Consider the following 22,162-nt stretch of genomic DNA (forward strand, 5'->3'; position numbering starts at 1 on the left):
GAGTCTGTTTCCCATCAATTGTTTCACAAGAGGCAATCCAGTCATTCAAGATTAGGATGGGGTGAGTGAAAGGGTTGTTTTGGCAGCGGAACAAATTAAACGGCGATAATCCCTCCCCTTCAGGGAGACGCACAATGATCTCTTCAGCGCAGACGAACACAACCAATTCGTTATCAGTTTATCACCGAGTTGAAGACTTTGACCACTACGGCCTCCGAGCTTTTAGAGCTATCGGATTAAGAAGATGGCCCAGACGTGGAGATTGCAAACATCGATGGATTCAGTGTGTACAGATGTTGTTCACTGAGGACGGTCTCCGTGAGTGAGTGAGTGAGTGAGTGAGTGTTTGTGTGTTAGAATGTGTGTGTGTGTGTGTGTGTGTGTGTGTGTGTGTGTGTGTGTGTGTTTCTGTCTGTGTGTGTGTGCGCGTGTGTATGTGTGTGTGTGTGTGTGTGTGTGTGTGTGTGTGTGTGTGGTACGCCGACTGAATCGTTTGCGTTTTTCATCTGCTTCCGCGTTTTTGAACATCTGGGTATGAAATATAAAATACCGAGCGCACGGGAAATAACTTTCGGTAACAAGAGGGTTGTCACTTGTCGACTTGAAAAAATGGCAAAACAAATCCACTTGCAGGCAGAAAAAAAAGGGGTTGGGGGTCGGGGGAGAGGAAGGTGTTGGCGCTGTCGCGACGTACTTTTCATGCAATGTAATCTGTTCTTACCAAAAATACAGTACAACACTCTCTCTCTCTCTCTCTCTCTCTCTCTCTCTGCATGAAACCACGGGCTTCAACCCATGTGGCACTGACACGTGACGTAACAACATGGCGATACTGCATCACAGTTAACGTGCTTGACAAAAAAGATGGACGAGAGAATAATATGTACATGCAATACCTTGCAAAACTATGTCAATAAATACAATAAATAAATATCAATGTCGTGTTGATGCCCGCCCATATACGAACTATACCAACTCCTATATATTCATGAGCCTACTGCGATGATGTTCGTTTCACTCATTCACTCCAGTGCTGACTTGAAAATACGTGCTCCACATTGACAGCAACTGAAAGTACGGTGGAACGCCACAAAAAAATAACATCTAGACCTACTGCAAAAAAAAAAATAATTTATAGACGATCTTTAAGCGCCCAAACCTGTTTATGTTCACTTCTCATATTTCTTGGATGAACGCTATATCTAACCAACGAATTCACGGAAATCTTATATGTTGTGAGGCTGTATCCTCAATCCACTAAACTGTCTAAGTTGACGATTCGGACCCGATCAAAAGAACCATTTTCTTTAGAATGAACGGATTGCTACAAGTGAATATTTCTCTGCTCATATGTGGTGTGTGTGTGTTATTCGCATTTCTCCTTATGTACATTATTTAGTAACTGTATCAAACAACTCGCCAGTGGACATGAAATTAACAATGTTGTGTTGATGTCCAATAAACGAACTATCCCTGTACCTTCATGAGCCTACTGCGATGGTGTACGTTTCACTCATGCACTGCAGTGCTGACTTGAAAATACGTGCACCACATTGACAGCAACTGACCGTACTGTGAAACGCCACAAAACTTATGCTGAAAATATCTGCCTGTGGATGAACGTCACCTTAAAGAAGTCAACGCCACAAAAAAAAAAAAAAAAAAAAAACACAAAAACACACACACACACAAAATTACATTAGGAGAATATATCAGACGGATCTTAGCAGCCTTGGCCGATACATGTTTCTTCACTGATTAAAACCAATATGATGTTATTTAAACCCGGAAGCATCCCAGTTAAGTTACCAACTTTCAAACTACTTGGAGAACCTTTAGAATACATGCAATGTGTCAAATTCTGTGGGAGTTTTCCTTTCAACAAAATTGACGTGGAATGTTCATTTCGACAATATACTAACAAAAGTAAGAAAGAGTTTCAATTCAACTCAATTCAAAATACTTTATTATCTGCTTCAACCAAAAACAGAAAATTTTCTTTAGGCTCACTTAATACAAAATAAAATGCCCGTCGGCAAAAAAAAAAAAAAAAAAAAAAAAAAAAAAAAAATCAGTATCTTAAAAGATCATTAGTAAACAGCCTTGGGGGATGGATGTAAATACTTAAAAAAAAATTAAAAACAAAAAAAACCCAAACAAATAAATAAATAAATAAATATGATATAAAATAAAATAACAAAAATTAAAATTAAAAATTAAAAAGAAATAAAATAAAATAAAATATTTAAAAACAAATAAATAAATAAATAAATAAATAAGATAGAATAACAAAAAGAAATTAAATCAAAAAATAAACAATGAAAATGAAATAAAATAAAATAAAATGTTAAAAAACGAATAAATAAATAAATAAATAAATAAAATAAAATAAAAATTAAAAATAAAATATTTTTTTTTTTTTTTAAATAATGATAATAGATAAATACATAAAAATACTACTACTAATAATAATAATATTTATTAGGCGCAAAATCTTGATGACGTCAACTCTAAGCAAGCAAGCGCACACACACACACACACAACAACAACTACAACAACAACAACAACAAAACAGCACAATGATGATAAATAAGCAAATAAATGTAAAACATGCAGACACACATTCACACACACACACACACACACACACACACACACACACACAAGCATAACAGATATGCAAGAAACATGCAGTTTCACAGACATGAAAGCAGAATCAAATACACATAAACGTACATGAGCATCAACACACACACACACACACACACACATTACCCTGCACCCCCCCCCCCCCACACACACACACACGTCCCCAACCCTCCCATCCTCCACACACTCATTTCTGGGCTACATATCGCAGCTTCCATGGCACACACACACACACACACACACACACACACGCACGCACACTTACTTGTACAAGCACACACACATACGCCCATATCCCCCACCCCCACCCCCACACACAGATATACAAATATATATATGCACACCCGCACGTTCCAATATTCCGTTGCTCCCACAGTGTAGACATGCATACACACACATATCTCATCCTCTACAGACATGCATACACACACATACCTCATCCTCTACACACACACACACGCACGCACGCACGCACGTGCGCAGAGCTCTCCTGACACATGTGTACACTTACACCCTCGCGCACGCACACACGCACACAGACATACAAACACACACATACACACACGCACAGAGGCTGACACTGATTGGCCCCAAGAGGGGTGGGAAAAGATCTCTGATGCCAAGAACGTGGTGTCTTGGTGTTGCTCAGTCTGTTGTATTTGGAAAAGCCTACAGAGACTGTTCCGTTAAAAGGAAATGAAATGGACAACAGAGCAGCAAAAAAGGGTGCACAAAGAATAGAGAATACTTTTGAAATAGTTATCAAACAGTCAGTTTCAGAATGTTGTAGACTTCTCGAATCTTCAATATGGCTGATGACAGGAGTTCATACCCAAAGGAAAGGGGGTTTATAACTGAAATTACACGATACAAATTGATGGATTTCCCACCGTTCTATCATAGACTGGTAACCTCTCGTATCTCGAATAAGACTAGACGCTTTCAGACAAAGTTTAGCAAAAACGTTTATTGTGTTTGTGGTAAACAGACTAACACTTGGGCCAGGGAATCGACAGAAAATCAGAATGTGGATCACATCATAATTTTCTGATGGAGAGCAGTTGAGTTCAGAACTGTAAGTTTGATCTGTGTTGTTGTTTTTTGTTGTTTTTTGTTTTTTGTTTTGTTTGTTTGTTTGTTTTTTTGTTTTTTTTTTTTTAGTGTGTTGTTGTTGTCTTTTAGATGGATTTTCGATACATGCTGATCAAAACTACTGCGAATCAGTCGCAACTTAGAATATTCTGAGTTGTTTGCTGACCTGAGTTGTTTGCTGATCGACTGATTTAACTTCGTGATTAACTTTTCAAATCTGACTGATATCCTGCACATCAGTTTCAGTTTCAGTAGCTCAAGGAGGCGTCACTGCGTTCGGACAAATCCATATACGCTACACCACATCTGCCAAGCAGATGCCTGACCAGCAGCGTAACCCAACGCGCTTAGTCAGGCCTTGAGAAAAAAAAAAAATATATATATATATACACATAGATAAGCGTACATACATAAATAAATAAATAATAATTATGATTAAAAAAAAAAAATCTGCACTTCACGTGTGTGGTTTGTGTGTGTGTGTGTGTGTGTGTGTGTGCGTGCGTGCGTGCGTGTGTGTGTGTGTGTGTGTGTGTGTGTGTTGGCGGGGAATGAGGGAGTAGCTTTTTTGCAATAGTACATATATATGTGCGCGTGTTGGTGTCTGAAAATATGATGACAGAATATTTCACACACGCAAAAAGAAAAAAAAACCCAAACAAACAAACAAAAAACCCACACCCCAGATTCAATAATAAATCCGGAACCATGTTTTCGGTAAGCTTTCCACAAGTGAGAAGGAAAGCAGCGTTAAGTTAAGGTTTGTTGAACAGGAAGCCTGACCTGATCTGTATTTCGCGTGCTTCTATTCCGTTTCAAAATCCCGCATTGCAAAGCTCTTAATGGCTTTCAAAAGGACGAACTGCCTGGAATCCGGTAAGATGTGAAAATCAGCAGAAGACAGATTAAAGGCTTATTTGAGCAGGCCACATTTTCACTGGGAAATTTAGGTGAACTGACTTACAAACTGCAGCAGTCTGGTAGGTTTACAATGATTAATATCAGCCAGCCTGTTTTCTGAGCAGGCCTTTTGCACGTTTCCTTACTTCTAGAAGAGGATGCAGTTACCAGAATCTCTCGCAAAGCATGCATATGCAACAAAACAAAAAGCGCCTTGGGAGGGAAAATGAAAGCAGTTTCAGTTTCTCAAGGATGCGTCACTGTGTTCGTACAAATCCATATAAGCTACACCGCATCTGCTAAGCAGATGCTTGACCAGCAACATAACCCAGCGCGGTCAGTCAGGCCTTGGGTGCATTTTTTTTTTATTTGTGTACCTATCAGAGTGGATTTCTTCTATAAAATTTTGCCAGAGGACTACACTCTCGTTGCCATGGTGTTTTTTTTTTTTCAGTGCGCGAAGTGCGTGCTGCACACGGGACCTCGGTTTATCGTCTCATCCGAAGGACTACACACTCAGTTTGATTTGAAAAGGCGAGAGCAGGATTCGAACCCACACCCTCACGGACTCTCTGTCTTGGCAGCTAAGCGTCTTAAAACCACATGCCACAACAAAGGGATCGCTATGTACACATATGTAACATGTAAAACCACATGTCACAACAAAGGGATCGCTATGTACACATATGTAACATGTAAAACCACATGTCACAACAAAGGGATCGCTATGTACACATATGTAACATGTAAAACCACATGTCACAACAAAGGGATCGCTATGTACACACATGTAACCTGTAAAACCACATGTCACAACAAAGGGATCGGTATGTACACATATGTGACATGTAAAACCACATGTCACAACAAAGGGATCGGTATGTACACACATGTGAATGTAAAACCACATGTCACAACAAAGGGATCGGTATGTACACACATGTGACATGTAAAACCACATGTCACAACAAAGGGATCGGTATGTACACACATGTGACATGTAAAACCACATGTCACAACAAAGGGATCGCTATGTACACACATGTAACATGTAAAACCACAAGTCACAACAAAGGGATCGCTATGTACACATGTAACATGTAAAACCACATGTCACAACAAAGGGATCGCTATGTACACATATGTAACATGTAAAACCACATGTCACAACAAAGGGATCGGTATGTACACATATGTGACATGTAAAACCACATGTCACAACAAAGGGATCGCTATGTACACACATGTAACATGTAAAACCACATGTCACAACAAAGGGATCGCTATGTACACACATGTAACCTGTAAAACCACATGTCACAACAAAGGGATCGCTATGTACACACATGTAACCTGTAAAACCACATGTCACAACAAAGGGATCGCTATGTACACACATGTAACATGTAAAACCACATGTCAACTCAACACCGCCTTCACCCTTCGCCAGCACCCGCATCGCTGACAGCAGATTACTTTGAAATCATGGCGTGTCGCGAGACTTACTCTCCAATACCATAGTCTTGTACAATTTATTGATCTTAATTGTAATGAATATCGATATGCTTCATGAATAGTTCTTTTTGTGAGGCAAAAACATCTGTTTTATCTTAGTGTGTCAAAAGTATAAGAACCTAAAAGAAAATGATCCCATTTGTTTTCACACTGAACTTCGATGCAGCAGCAGCATTCTCAACAAGAACACATCTTGAGCTGGCTAACTTTATTTCCGAAGCTTTAAAAGTCCGTGGATGGTACACTGATGGCCACCTAAGGGGAAAACAGTTATTTGTGGGGGCTGTGGCTTAATGTATGATAACACACGAATGCTTTTGTACATGTAGAACAGTGCATTAGCTATCAAACCCATTCCTTTGCATCAACAGTAGAGGACTTGGCTGATTCGTTTATTGACATGATATTTGTACTGTTTGTATGTGTCTGTGTGTGTATAAATATGATACTCTTGAAATTTAATGTTATGTGCAATTTGACAGTGTGGATCAAGCAAATTTTCTAGTTCATGCATAATTGCTGATTTTTTTTCATTTTTAATTTCCTTTACGCCGTCTGTTTTGCTCACCTTTGTTAGATGATTTCTGTACCTATAGATAAAGATTCATTCATTCATTCATTCACAATCATAATCTTCGATAAAGTTAGTTAATAATCGTTTCAGGACCCCCCCCCCCCCCCCCCACCACCACCACTCATGCCTCTTGTATTTGAAGGTTGTATATTCACTCAGTGTGATACATCCGACAACCAGCTGGAATGATGCAAGGGGAATTTTCGAAAAACGAAGCAACACTGTAAAGAAAAACAAAAACAACAAAGACCGAAAACAACAGAGAAAAACGAAAGATACTGATTAGCCAAATAAACCGACTGCAGAACAATAGGCACATAATGAGCATTTTCACGAAATTTTAAAATATTTCAATACAGAAAGAATATACCAGTCGGTGTTAAATTACTTTTAGTCATTTCTTTCTGGTCTTATTCCTTTCGAAAAGAAAAAAAAAGAGTAATCATAATTAGCCATGGAAACCGACAGCAGAACAAACAGCACATAAACAGCATTTACACAAAATTCTAAACTATTTCAGTCTGGAAAGGATATTAATTTACTTCAAGTTCGTTCTCTGGAATTAAAAAGAAAATCTTCCATCGAGGATTTTACTTCTAACACCTGGCAAAATGTACGTACTACCTAACCTCTACCTAACTCCTCTCCCGAAATGTTTCTACCTGAACCTTTTTTTTCTCACGTCTCAAATTGTTAGAAATGATAAACAATGATTTAAGATGCGATGATCTTCACTTGTTTGTTTTTAAAAAGCGACTGACACGAACAAGGTCAGACTTCGTCTTCCAGAAATCTAAAATAAGTTTTGTTTTTGATCCGTTGAGTTCTTAGTTTCGATCGCACCAGCTGACAAGTTCCAGGAGGTATATTTCATCCCTGTGTCTGAACTCCTCACTGTTTGTAATCAGCACTACTGTCGCAGAAAATATCACCCATAGTATTACATCATTAGTAGTACAGTCTTTCGTGGATATTAACTCTCTCCATACGAACGGCGAAAGAGACGACGTTAACAGCGTTTCACCTCAGTTACCATCATCAAACTATTGCAAGCGGAAGGCTCTTATACTGAAGAGGTGAATGTTGACAAAGAATACCACAGTTCTGACGACGGAAGCTAAAGGTTGGGTCATTCAGACACCCACTGGCCATCCGAAGGGTCTGTGAAGAGGAGAAGAGAGGATTGGCCGAACTGAGTGAGTTAATCACAGCATTGGTCATAAAACACATCCTTTAGGGGAGCCAATATTGAGAATGCAGGAGGACGAGATGAGGTCACCGACTTGGACGACATTGTGGTCTGCATCTGAGAAAACTGAATGCACTAATTGTTGTTGACAGCGAGTTATTTCAATTGAAAATACAGCTTGTATAATTAAGGGTTAGGTTCCATTGCTTTTTACGGCCTTTGGGGAAGTGAAGTAATAATTATTCATTGTGTCTAAGGTTCGGCGTAGGAAAGGAGAAGGGGGGCATTTTTCTGCGGTCGTTTTAGTCTTCCCCAACCAAAGTCGGGTACCCCTTGACACCCGGATGGAGTAAGGAAAATCGGAGGAGAGTACCATTCCAAGGACATCGTATCCAAGGTGATTCGAGGTCTCTAACTCTGATCACTGAATAATGGATCAGTTCAGCCCCTTATCGATTCTGTCTCGACGCCTCTCGATGGTACTATTGCTAATTGCACAGCTGCAATCAATAAAAAAAAAAAAAAAAAAAAAGAACCCGGCATTTCTTCTCCCCCTCTCTCTCTCCCTCCCTCTCTCTCTCCTTATGGGCACTGTGTGTGTGTATGTGTGTACGTGCGTGCGCGTAAGCTTACGAGCACGTGTTTGTGTGTGTGCGTCCAACCGCCCACGGACAATACTTACCAGGAAATCTGTCAGTGGAGTGGTTTTCGTGTGGACAGAGACGATGGAACAGGACTGACAATTCACTTGAAAACATTTCTTTTACGTCAGTGCCAGTTCCAGATTGGGGATTCAGCCTTAAGGGATATTCCGTGAACATCGGCTGACCAGATTATAGGAAGATGCCCGCATAATTTCGAACTCTATTGAAAAACACCATCACCTTTATATATCTTGTTTGTCTATATGCACACACACACACACACACACACACACATGAGACTGAAGACAACAGTTCTGGGTTTTTTCTTTTCTTTTTCTTTCTTCTTCTTCTTCTGTGTGTGTGTGTGTGTGTGTGTTGTCTTCAGTTTAACGTCTTTCCACTTGAAGTGATATTAGACGAGTGTGTGTGTGTGTGTGTGTGTGTGTGTGTGTGTGTGTGTGTGTGTGTGTGTGTGTGTGTGTGTGTGATGTCTAGATCAGAACTACCTTTTCATTGCTCCGACGTCTTGGTTGTGATTTTTCTGTTTTCTTTCATTTCATTCTTATTTTCACCCCCACCCCCCCCAAGACTTTTTCAACTTGCTCGTTACAAAAAATAAGGAAAAAATATTCGCTGTATCAATCGACCTTGTTCCTTTTTTTGTTTTTTGCCATAATGTGTTCGTGATATAATGTCTGCGTGTGTCTGCGGTTCATTGTAAGCGCTTACTGCAGGAAGCGCATATACATTACTTGATTGAGCATTAATCAGTTAATAGACGTATAAAGTCATTTCTCTGGCAATATTGAAATTCCACATGAGTGATTGTGAATATCTAGAAGGTGTGAAATTGTTATTTTCAGTATGTATTGTTGACGATTACTTCAAACGATTTGAAGAACGCACGAGACCGTAACTGGCATGAATGTGATCTTTGCATTTCACGTTTTGTTAAATCTCAGTTTTGAAAAACAAACAAACAAACAAAAACAAAACAAAACAAACAAACAAACAAAAAACCAACTCCAGACAGACAGACAGACTGATAAGGATTGGGTGGGGCATCAAATCTTCGCTCGTAATTTGTGGTCGAAATATTCGACAGCTGCGGCAGTCATGTACTAGTCTATGTAATGAAGCCCAGAAAAGCAGAGGTGTGGATGGGTGGATGGGGTGGACTGACCAAGACAGGGTTTAGGAACAAAATTGTCGGTTTGACTGGGAGGTAGGCAGGAATAGCAAACATGTATGGGTAGACAGCGTACATAAAGGCACATCGACAAACGGACAAACAGGAAGATAGATGCAGAAGAGAATTGAGCGTAGCCTGGTGAAAAGGCGTCCAACTTGGAAGCGAATGTCCACGGTTTGTACGGGCCGGGATTTTTATCCTGCCCCAGGCATCCCCTCTAGACCTTCAGTGGTTGTCTGGGTTCTACGTCACCATTCGGATGAGACAGTCAACCGGGTCCCACGTGCAGCATGCACTTTTTGCACGTAAAGGCAAACTATAGGTTTGTCCGTGGCGAAATTCTGTAGAAAAATCCACTTTGATAGTAAAACAAATACACTTGCAGACAGATACAAAGAAGAAAACAAGAGAGGCAAGGCCTTCAACACTCACTTGTGATACACTTTAAAAAAAAAAAAAAAAAAAAATTCAAGCTTTTTATGTATTGAGTATAATTTCAAAATGTAATGTTTAAGATGAGAAAGATCAGTTTAAAGCAAATTAAGTCCCCTGGCATTAATTACAGAGTATTTTCCCTTTTTTTTACTTTTGCACCAAAACGTTTGCAAAATAAATAAAACTTCCATGCTAGCAAAAGAAGTTCCTGTTTGAACAAAAAATGATAATAATGACTGCTCTTGTTGTTAGGTCAGAATATCAGATCAAAGTGCCAAGTTTAGAGAATACAAAAAAATATAAATATAACAGTAAATGCAGTTTGCATATAATTAGGCTTCATTTTTAAAATTTTTGTGTGCCCATCCCAGAGGTGCAATATTGTTTTAAACAAGATGACTGGAAAGAACTGAATTTTTCCTATTTTTATGCCTAATTTGGTGTCAACTGACAAAGTATTTGCAGAGAAAATGTCAATGTTAAAGTTTACCACGGACACACAGACACACACACACACACACACACAACCGAACACCGGGTTAAAACATAGACTCACTCCCCGGGGAGAACAGCCTGAACTTTATGCAGAGAAATATATTGTGACAAAAATCCAATGCTGACCGAAGTGGTAGTGATAAGAAAGGGATATTTATCATGAAGAAATAGATACGCATGTTGGTATAAGTAATACAACAACAGCAGCATCAGTGGTGTAAGTGGCAGCAGCGACAACAGCAAAGCATTCACTGCACTGCCAAGAAAGGATAGCAGGAGGAGAGGTGGCCATTATAGAAGGGGTGAGAGGTGCAGAAGTTGGCACGGTACTTTCCTCAAGTTGTACAAGTCATTTGTCTGTCTGTCTGTCTGTCTGTCTCTCTCATTCGGTGTCTCTGTCTCTCTCTCCCCCCCCCCCCCCCCCTCCCCCCCTCCCCTAATCATGTACAAAGTCAGTCTGCCGGAGACGCGCTCATGAAAATAAACGAGGTCTTCAAGAAGCAAGTGCGTGTTATCGAAGCTGGGGTTAATTCGTACATGATTCACATCTGATAGGTCTCCACACAACCTGACGTCACCGTTGAAGGCACGCGCTTGCCGAATGGAGATACAAGAACGATCATGCTGTGTAGATCAGACGGAGACACCTTACGGTTATCTTTCCGTGGTATTTCCGAATTAAGGGCAGTCCTTTGGTCAGAGCATACAATTAACTTTCACGGTCATGAAGTAAACCTTCTCCCTGAGTTCGTTAAAAAGATATGAAAAAAACCCAACTTTTTCCCGTGTGTTTTGGTTTAACAGATAGGATTCATGGCAGGTGCGTGTGATAGGAATGATACCCTGCTTGTGTTGTACTTGTGTTTATGATTTATTTCTATTTTCATTTCATTTATTATTTTTGTGTATTTGTTTTTAATTTAGTCATTTTTTTCGATCTCCCAGGTCAACATGTGTGCAGACCTGCTTGTGCCTGAACCCCTTTCGTGTGTATACGCAAGCAGAAGATCCAGTACGCACGTTAAAGATCCTGTCAGGGTTCGGTGGGTTCTGGAAACAAGAATATACCCAGCATGCACACCACCGAAAACGGAGTATGGCTGCCTACATGGCGGGGTAAAAACAGTCATACACGTGAAAGCCCACTGGTGTACATACGAGTGAACGTGGGAGTTGCAGCCCACAAACGAAAAAGAAGAGGAATTGTATTTTATTTTCCCTCAAGGTCTAAGCGCGTTGGGTTCGTTGGTCAGGCATCTGCCAAGCAGATGTGGTGTAGCGTGCATGGATGTGTCCGAACGCAGTCGGTGACGTCTCTGTGAGCAACTGAACTGAACTAGTGTTCTTACTTTACCGGCCTGGTATTGGACCAACACGGTTCAGACACCGAGCAGACAAACTGAAAAAGGGAGTCGGGTTTATTTGTACGCACAGCAAACTTTGCACTGTCCCAAACATCTGCAAAAAAAAGTATCTCATATAGCTCAGTGGTTGGTCTATTGCTAGCTAGTCATTACTGTTTATCCATTCGATATTCAATGCTGGTGTTGAGCGACTATGGCTGTTTTGCGTTTTCTACTACAGTGGATACCAGTCCACTCAAAAGACGCGTTGATTCACACCATGGAAAGTGTGCGGAGGTTGCATGTGAATTTCGATTTTAAATGTGGCTAAAAAGGATGTTTATAGGATTAAAAAAAAAAACGTACTTCGTCAGATTTAGCAGCTGTTGCTGAAATTCGTTAAGTCAGGTCTTTTAGAAGTGGTGATGGCTTTTTAGATCAAGACATTGTATCCTTCAGAATATGGTGACTCGTACATCATAGAAAGTTGAGGGTTTCAAGCAGTGAAAAGAAACTGTTGATGGCAAGACCGATTGACAGAACAAGTGTTCTGATTAAAGGTGACACATTAAGAAAACCAAAACCAAGTAAAGCCATCCTAGAAATATCAAGTAAATCGACTAACAGCTGTTCAACGTTAGTCAACCGAGCAAAATATCAAGTAAATCGAATAACAGCTGTTCAACGTTAGTCAACCGAGCAAAATATCAAGAAAATCGACTAACAGCTGTTCAACATTAGTCAACCGAGCAAAATATCAAGTAAATCGACTAACAGCTGTTCAACGTTAGTCAACCGATCCAGTTAATCAGACTGACCAGCCACTGGCCGACCAGCTAACTTATCTTCCAATCAATCGACTAACCGACAACCGACCCACCAAGCAACTACATAAGTATGGAACTGACTGACTGACAAACCATAAACACCAAACACGTTAATTATGAAAACAGACACACAATCTGAAAAGTTTGAGCAGCATTCATGACCACACGTGACAGTGCATCTGTAGAATGAAGAATATCGAACAGATTTCACAGATGCAGACTCTCAGAAGTAAAGAAAATCGAAGAGACCTTTCTTTGAAGCACGGATATAGCATCCGGGCACCTAATACCGCCTCACTTTTGTACTTGAATCTTCAAAGGGACTTAATCCCACATTCTCCAGTCCACTCCCGTTCACTGCCCTCCGCCCTCCTCTCGTAACACGTGCACTTTTTTCTGGGTTCATGAAAGAGACACTAGATCAGAAGTTGATATCAACTGGTGCATCCACGACTCCCCAGATCGCTCCTTCCGTCAGCTGCGTGATATTCAGTTCGTTGCACTGAGCACCTGGCAGAAAGATCGGCCGTTCACACCACGTCCACTGCAGACATTTTGAGAGGGGGTAAAGGGAGGTGAAGGAGGTGGGAGGCCGTACTTATTCATACCAACCACCAGCTGTTTCTCTTTTGGTTGACGGGATTAATACTAATGCGGTTCCTGTCTGCTTCAGTCTCTTTTATGATTAGAAAACAAAATCTCGGTGTATCGTGTTACTGTGATCCTTGGGACCCTGGTCCATGTGGATGAAAGTACAAGCTGAAACGAGCTCAAATGCATGACTCCTGTCATGAATAATCCTTTTTGCATTATCTTTCTGAAAAAAAAAACCCACCACCCAACAACTTAATACTCCACACCGTAACCTCTGCACACACACCTTGCTACACCCCCTCACTCCCCACCCGAACACACAAACGTATTCATGCATATTCATACAAGAGAGGCAAGGCCTTCAACACTCACTTGTGATACACTTTTTTAAAAAAAATCCAAGCTTTTTATGTATTGAGTATAATTTCAAAATGTAATGTTTAAGATGAGAAAGATCAGTTTAAAGCGAATTAAGTCCCCTAGCATTAATTACAGAGTAATTTCCCTTTTTTACTATCTGCACCAAAACGTTTGCAAAATAAATAAAACTTCCATGCTTAGCAAAAGAAGTTCCTGTTTGAACAAAAAATGATAATAATGACTGCTCTTGTTGTTGGGTCAGAATATCAGATCAAAGTGCCAAGTTTAGAGAATACAAAAAAATATAAATATAACAGTAAATGCAGTTAGCATATAATTAGGCTTCATTTTTTTATTTTTTTGTGCCCATCCAAGAGGTGCAATATTGTTTTAAACAAGATGACTGGAAAGAACTGAATTTTTCCTATTTTTATGCTTAATTTGGTGTCAACTGACAAAGTATGTGCAGAGAAAATGTCAATGTTAAAGTTTACCACGGACACACACACACACACACACAAGTTTACACAAGTGAGTCAAAAAAGCACACTCAGCTGAAGGAAAAGTCGATTTGGAGACAGGCACATAGCACCACATGTCACAAGACGCAATACCACACCCCACAAGATACCACGCGCCACACACAACTAACCACACACGAAAACACACCACACCTCACGCCACAAAACACCACCCTACACCACACAATATCTGTATCTATACCCCTTAACAGAATTCATATATAAATACTGTTTGATGTTATCAGTTTTTCCCCTTTATTTTGTTTCAGACCCGTTCTGCTGGACCTTTCACACCACAGCAAGCTGTTGTTGGGGATTCGTTTATATGGAGGTCTCTCCCCCTTGGTATCTGACAGAGGTGCGTGCCTGGTCCTGTCCCTTCTCTGTGAGTGTAAGACAGCTTGAAGGTCCCTGCATCAGTGCCAGACTGATTTCACTTCTGTGTAGATGACTCCTGACTCCGTTTCTTGGCAGGACACGAAATTTGTTAAGAAAGCTGTCATAAACGTCTGTTTGGAAACTCAGTTCAGTTCAGTTCAGTTACTCAAGGAGGTGTCATTGCGTTCGGACAAATCCATATACGCTACGCCACATCTGCTAAGCAGATGCCTGACCAGCAGCGTAACCCAGCGCGCTTAGGCCTTGAGGAAAATAAAACCCTGAACGAACAATAAATGAACAAAACAGTTTCAATGAATTAATAGAATAAAAACAAGTAATAAAAATGTTGAATATATACTAAAGATAAATGAAAGTGTGAAGAGAAGAAAGTCGAGATATAACTGTAAATGGAAATTGATTCTTAGCAAACGACAGACAGATGACCTGTCGCTGTCACATTTTGTGAACCAGTCTTCTAGAACCTTACCCACCATTGTCAATCAAAAAAACTATTTCATTGATGATGTCCTGATCAGATTTTTTTCAAACTTCATGGAAACCATGCCATGCTACCCATGGCGAGGTCTCTTTATGTCGGATTTCGTGCCCAATTTCTCATCATGGGTTCACTTTGGCAGGGGAATCTTGTCAGTAAGTTCTTGGATAGTTTTCAACTGCAACGAATACTTGGCAACGCGGATTCAACAAAAAGAAGGAAACGACTGTTGTCATGTGGGTGTTTGTTTGTTTGTTTGTTTTGTTTTTTATCTGCAGCTCATGCACCTATGATGTATATTATCTTCGCCATACAAAGTTGTATCTGTCATGAACTGATTTTGTATAGTTCAGTTCAGACAGACCTCCCCCTGCCTCCTAAAAAAAATATCAGCAATATGTTTGTGTCATCGACATAACCTGTGCGTTTAAAATGAAGAAAAGCATGGCTGACGGGTTGCCAAGGTGTGCATTATCAAATCACGATTTTCGTCTTTTGAAGCTATTTGAAACTTCATCGCATCCAATTTTCCAACAGTTTCGTGGCAGGTGTGAACTCCAGATATAGCTGTTCACGAGTTTCTATCCCTTTCTCTTTTTTTTCGCATGGCTGGCACACTGTTGGGTACATGTCTGTGTGTGGGGGGAGGGGGAGGGGGTAGGGGGGATTGGGTGTGAGATAGTATATGTCTGTGTTGGAATGAAAGTGTGAGCATATATGCGTTCGAGATTGTGTGTGTGTGTGTGTGTGTGTGTGTGTGTGTGTGCGTGCGTGCATGCGTGTGTGTGTGTGTGTGTGTGTGTGTGTGTGTGTGTGTGTGTGCGTGCGTGCGTGCGTGTGTGTGTGTGTGTGTGTGTGTGTGCGCGGCGTGCGTGCGTGTTTTCCTAATCGGTGTGAGCTCAGTGGAGATGGAGGGGGCATGTACAAAAGTCTTCGTTCTTATCAATTTTTCCTCCCTCTGGCAGTTGAAATTTAACTCTTGGCATTGTCTTTTCTCCAAACCTACCGCCACGCCTTTTCATGCTTTTTCCAGATTATAGTTATCTGGATTGGGAGAGAGAGAGGAATAAAGAAAGACAGAGACAGACAGACAGACAGACAGACGGACACCCTCCTCCATCTCCACCCCCTTCTTCCAAACTGACACAGTGGGTGCAACAATGTTGTTGTTTCTTTTTATTTACGAGGATGATAGATAAGAAGTTAGTTTGCGCTTTTTTTTCTTTCTTTCTTACTTTAATTTTTTTTTCTTTCTTTTTTTTGTTTTTGTTTTGTTGTTGTTGTTGTTGTTGTTGTTGGTTTGTTGTTGTTGATATATTATGATTTGAACAGAAACAGACAGACAGGGACAGACGGCGGAACAGAGAGAGAGAGAGAGAGAGAGAGAGAGAGAGAGAGAGAGAGAGAGAGAGAGAGAGAGAGAGAGAGAGAGAGAGAGAGACGGAGCAGACAGATGGACGGAAGACATCGAAAAACACATGCGCGCTCGCTCACTCATTCAAGCACGCCGCGCGCGCGCGCGCACTCTCTCTCTCTCTCTCTCTCTCTCTCTCTCTCACACACACACACACACACACACACACACACACCGTTACATTCAATGAGCACACTCCCACACCCCTGCCCCAGGTTCCTCATGGATGTGGGAGGTAAAACAGAACCGAGGGTCTATGGCACTGCAGTCGTGTCAGCAAGGGGGAGGGGGGAAAGAGAACAGTGAGGAGTCTTCGTTCATTACGTGCAGTGACATTACAGAGAGAAAAAGAGAAGTGGCATGGGTGTGTAGGTACACTCTGCTTTGCTCGTGTGGTTATGCCTCTGTGTGTGTGTGTGTGTGTGTGTGTGTGTGTGTGAGTGCGTGCAATTGATGCGCACGTGCCTCTGTGCGTATGAATAAATAAATAATGATGTAATGGTTTTGAGTAAGATACTGGAAGGCACCAGGGGACACTAAATTTCATATCTGGTCGTATTTAATAAAAAGATGTTTGTGTCCTTGAATTCTCGGAACACTGGATAAATTGCCCGAGTAGGATTTAAAAAAAAAATTTTATTATTATTTATTTTTTTTTTTTTTATAGAGAACTGAAACAGCGTGTGACAGAATGATTTGAACAAGACTGGGGGGAACCAGAATAATGGATGGTGAGAGGTTTGCTACATTTGGATCATTCAGATATTCGCTGCAACCAGAAAGAAATCCAATGCGATCACAATAGCTGGATTGCGCCGTATGCTCTTTGCCATATTCTGATTGGGTATGTTTGAATATAACTGTGAATAAGAGAAATAACAAAATGTCAAAGAAATGTCCAATTCGTGACAAGACAGATGTAATAAAATGTCAAACGAGATGAAGAAGAAGAAATGTCCAGTTTGTGGCAAGACAGAACACGAATCTGATTTTCTGTTTGTGCAAAAAAAACAACAACAAAAAACAAAACAAAAACAACAAAAAAACAACATGTTCATCTGTATGCGAGAAAAATACACATTGAAATATTACTGGAATGCACATGAATATTTGGCACGTATCTGAAAAACTGTAATGTTTCGCAGTTGAGAAGCTGGCAATGTTTATATTTTAATTCCCCGAAAGCAAGAGATGCACATTCATAAGAGTGGTACCTAAGTCATCTAAACTTGTATTGCGTGAAAGGTCAGAAATAGAAAGTGATTATCTGTTTAAATGTTATTTTTAATGTCCCATTCGTTGTCTTAATTATGTGCCCCGTATGGCCAGTAAATTTCTTTCTATCATATCACACACACACACACGCGCATATATATATATATGTACATATATAATTATACATATATATATATATATGTATATATCGAACAAACAACCGCAGGCACACACACACACACACACACACGCATGCATGCATGCGCGCGCGCGTTTGTCCCAATTTCGACATGGAAGATCACCATCAATTATACTCAATGATAATACGACACAAAATGCAAAGACGTCACGAAGAATTATTCACATATATCAAGATTATGAAGACAGATGTGGGAAAGAACTGCAGAACATAACAACACAAGAACGAAAACCGAAAGGATTTATGTTGCCTTTCCAGCATGAATACGTTGTGTCTAACTTCAGCCCATACTTTTTGCCAGCGGACAGCAAATAGCAAAGACTGAACACTTGACGCTTGGAGTTGTGTATCAAACGTGGTATGTCATTTAATTCTTAAAGATATAGACACACCATTGTGAAATGAAGTTCATCTTTTTCAACCTCCATGCCACAATATTTATAAATGCGATTTTCGCGGGGAGTTTCGGTTTCCTAACTCGATTTTAAGTCCATGGCAGATGCATCAGAAAAAAAAAAAAAAAAAAAAAAAAAAAAAACAAACAAACAAAATACAGAAGAAAATGTCAGGTGACTGCGTTGTGTATAATTCTTGTCCGTAATTTTTCAGGAAATTTCTATACGAAATGCATCTTCTGCTTCTTCCCAGTTCAGTTTACAAGTCAAGGTTGTAATTGATCTTGAAAAGCTACAGATATATTTTTGCACAGGCTATCTTTGGTAGAAAACTGAGATTCTCTCTCTATCTCTCTTTAAACACACACACACACACACACACAGTATATGTTGTGTACATATATGTATATGTAGATATTTATAATTGCTTGAAATAGTTATATTTAATTACTTAATAGTTCTCTCTGTCTCGCTCTGTCTCTGTCTCTCTCATTCTCTGGCTGCCCACTGAACCTGAAGACCTGTGCAGACGGTGTAAGCATGGGACTGTCACTGTGATTTTCCACTGAATTTCAATCCGGTAGTGCGGAGACGTAACTGTGGAACTGAACACAGGTCCCGGACCCCAGTGGGACCACATGCGGCAGACCGTGGCTGGCAATGTGAAAACTAGGGGACGGGGACGTTTCATACACAGACCACATGCGGCAGACCGTGGCTGGCAATGTGAAAACTAGGGGAGGGGGACGTTTCATACACAGACCGCATGCGGCAGACCGTGGCTGGCAATGTGAAAACTAGGGGAGGGGGACGTTTCATACACAGACCGCATGCGGCAGACCGTGGCTGGCAATGTGAAAACTAGGGGACGGGGACTTTCCATACAGAGACCACATGCGGCAGACCGTGGCTGGCAATGTGAAAACTAGGGGACGGGGACTTTCCATACAGAGACCACATGCGGCAGACCGTGGCTGGCAATGTGAAAACTAGGGGAGGGGGACGTTTCATACAGACCGCATGCGGCAGACTGTGGCTGGCAATGTGAAAACTAGGGGACGGGGACGTTTCATACAGAGACCACATGCGGCAGACTGTGGCTGGCAATGTGAAAACTAGGGGACGGGGACGTTTCATACAGAGACCACATGCGGCAGACCGTGGCTGGCAATGTGAAAACTAGGGGAGGGGGACTTTCCATACAGAGATGACATTGTTCGTAAATTTATGGAAATCAGTAAACCTGAGACCCCAAGCGTCGATCCTGAGATTCGTGTAAATCCGTTCAGAACGTTATGGGGCACATGAAAGTACTTTCGTTTTCAGTTGGTTGGACTCGCGCGTCGATCCGTATTCCCGAACGGTTTGGATTCTTACTTGATTTAAAATGCGGTGAACTGTATGCTTGAGAGATCTCGTTTGAAAACGCCACCAAAACCATATTTTTTCTGTACGTTGGATCTGCATCCGAATTGAATACAGTCCAAAACGGAAAACGCTTTTCAGTCCGTATTCTCCGTTTTATAGACCCTGTAGTAAAGAGGCTTTGAGTAGAGAGTGACTTGTGAGAGCGCCTTGTTCGGGCACATGTTTCCTAACCTTGGCGGTACACACACACACACACACACTGTACTGTCACCCTTCCTTTTTTCTGCGTACACAGCTGACTGCAGGAGTAGCGCAGCATCGTGTCCACTCGTCAAGTTCGCTGATGATTCAGCTCTGGCAGGACTGATGATGACGACACTTTCAGAGTTAAATGTTACAAAAACAAAAGAACTAGTTATTGATTACAGGAAGAAAAAAACAAGTATCAAACAGATTGCCATCAAAGGAGAGACTGTTGAACAGATCAATACATACAAATACCTTGGTATAATTATTGACAGCAAACTTTCATGGAATGAACACTCAGATTCACTGGTAAAAAAATAAAAAATAAAAAATTAACAGTCGAATGTATTGCCTAAGGAAACTGAAATCTTTCAACGTATGTAACCAGCTGTTAGAATTGTTTTATTGTTCTGTTGTTTCCAGTGCTCTGTTTTATGGTTCTGTGTGCTGGGGTGGGAATGTGACCAAACAGAACAAAGACAGACTCGACAAGATCATCAGAAAAGCGGGCGGGGTGGTAGGCAGAAGACAAGACGGTTTTGACGATGTGTACCGGAAAAAGATGACAGACATATTTTTATACAGTTTAAGGCGGGCGCAATAGCCGAATGGTTAAAAACGGTCATGCATGTAAAAGCCCACTTGTGTACATTCGAGTGAACGTGGGAGTTGCAGCCCACGAACGAAGAAGAAGAAGAATACAATTTTAGATGATGAGACTCACCCTCTTTACTCAGATTTTAACAGCAAACGGGTGGACAGAAGGGGCAAGTTTAGAGCCACCCGTACAAGAACGACACGTTACAGCTGTTCATTTATTCCAACAGCCATTCGGACACTTAATCTTGATATTCAGCACACATACTTTCAAGGGCCATAGCATTGTTGCTTGCGACAGGTTGAGAGAGAGAAAAAAACTAATTAGAACGTGAAGCTTGACAGTTTAACATGACCATGGATCAGTCCGGATTGTTAGTGAAAGAAGAGCAAGGATCACTGCTTTGTTGTCAGCACACACACACACACACACACACACACACACACACACACACACACACACACACACACACACACACACACACACAGAGACACACACACACACACACACACACACACACACACACACACACACAGAGACACACACACACACACACACACACACACACACACACACACACACAGAGACACACACACACACACACACACACACACCACACACACACACCACACACACACACACACACACACACACACACACACACACACACACACACACACCACACACACACACACACACACACACACACACACACACACACACACACACACACACACACACACCACACACACACACACACAGAGAACGAGCAAAGAAAATGAAACCCAGCACGTAGTTCTCGTTTATTTCGATAAGAGCACGGTCATCCATTACTCAGATCAGTGCGCGCGCGCACACACACACACACACACACACACACACACACACACACACACACGTGCTAATCACACACACACACACACACACACACACACACACACACACACACACACACACGTGCTAATCACACACACACACACACACACACACACACACACACACACACACACACACACACACACACACACACACACACACACACACACACACACACACACACACACACACACACACAGAGAATGAACTCAACACGTGATTCTCGTTTACTTCGATAAGAGCAGGGGCCATTGCAGTGTCAGCACACACACACACACACACACACACACACATATGCCAGTGTGCACTTTCACCAAGAGTTAAACTGAAAAGACACAAACACACCATCACACACACTCCATCATACATTGCATTGAACAGAAAATATGCATGCACACACAATTTCACTCTCCACGTACATATGCGCGCGAACACACACACACACACACACACACAGTCGCATTGAAAACAGTACTCATACTCTTAGTTTACATGAATTATTTCATATCATTAAATATCTTTTAGAAAATTAAATGTACGTTTGTGGTTTTGTGAGGTTTCTTTTTTGTATCTATGCTTTTTATGTATGCTTATTCAACCAATGCAGTGATCCACCATGCACCTTTTACATATTTTTGATTAG

The sequence above is a fragment of the Babylonia areolata genome, chromosome 18 (genome assembly GCF_041734735.1).
Source record: "Babylonia areolata isolate BAREFJ2019XMU chromosome 18, ASM4173473v1, whole genome shotgun sequence".
Taxonomy (NCBI): domain Eukaryota; kingdom Metazoa; phylum Mollusca; class Gastropoda; order Neogastropoda; family Buccinidae; genus Babylonia; species Babylonia areolata.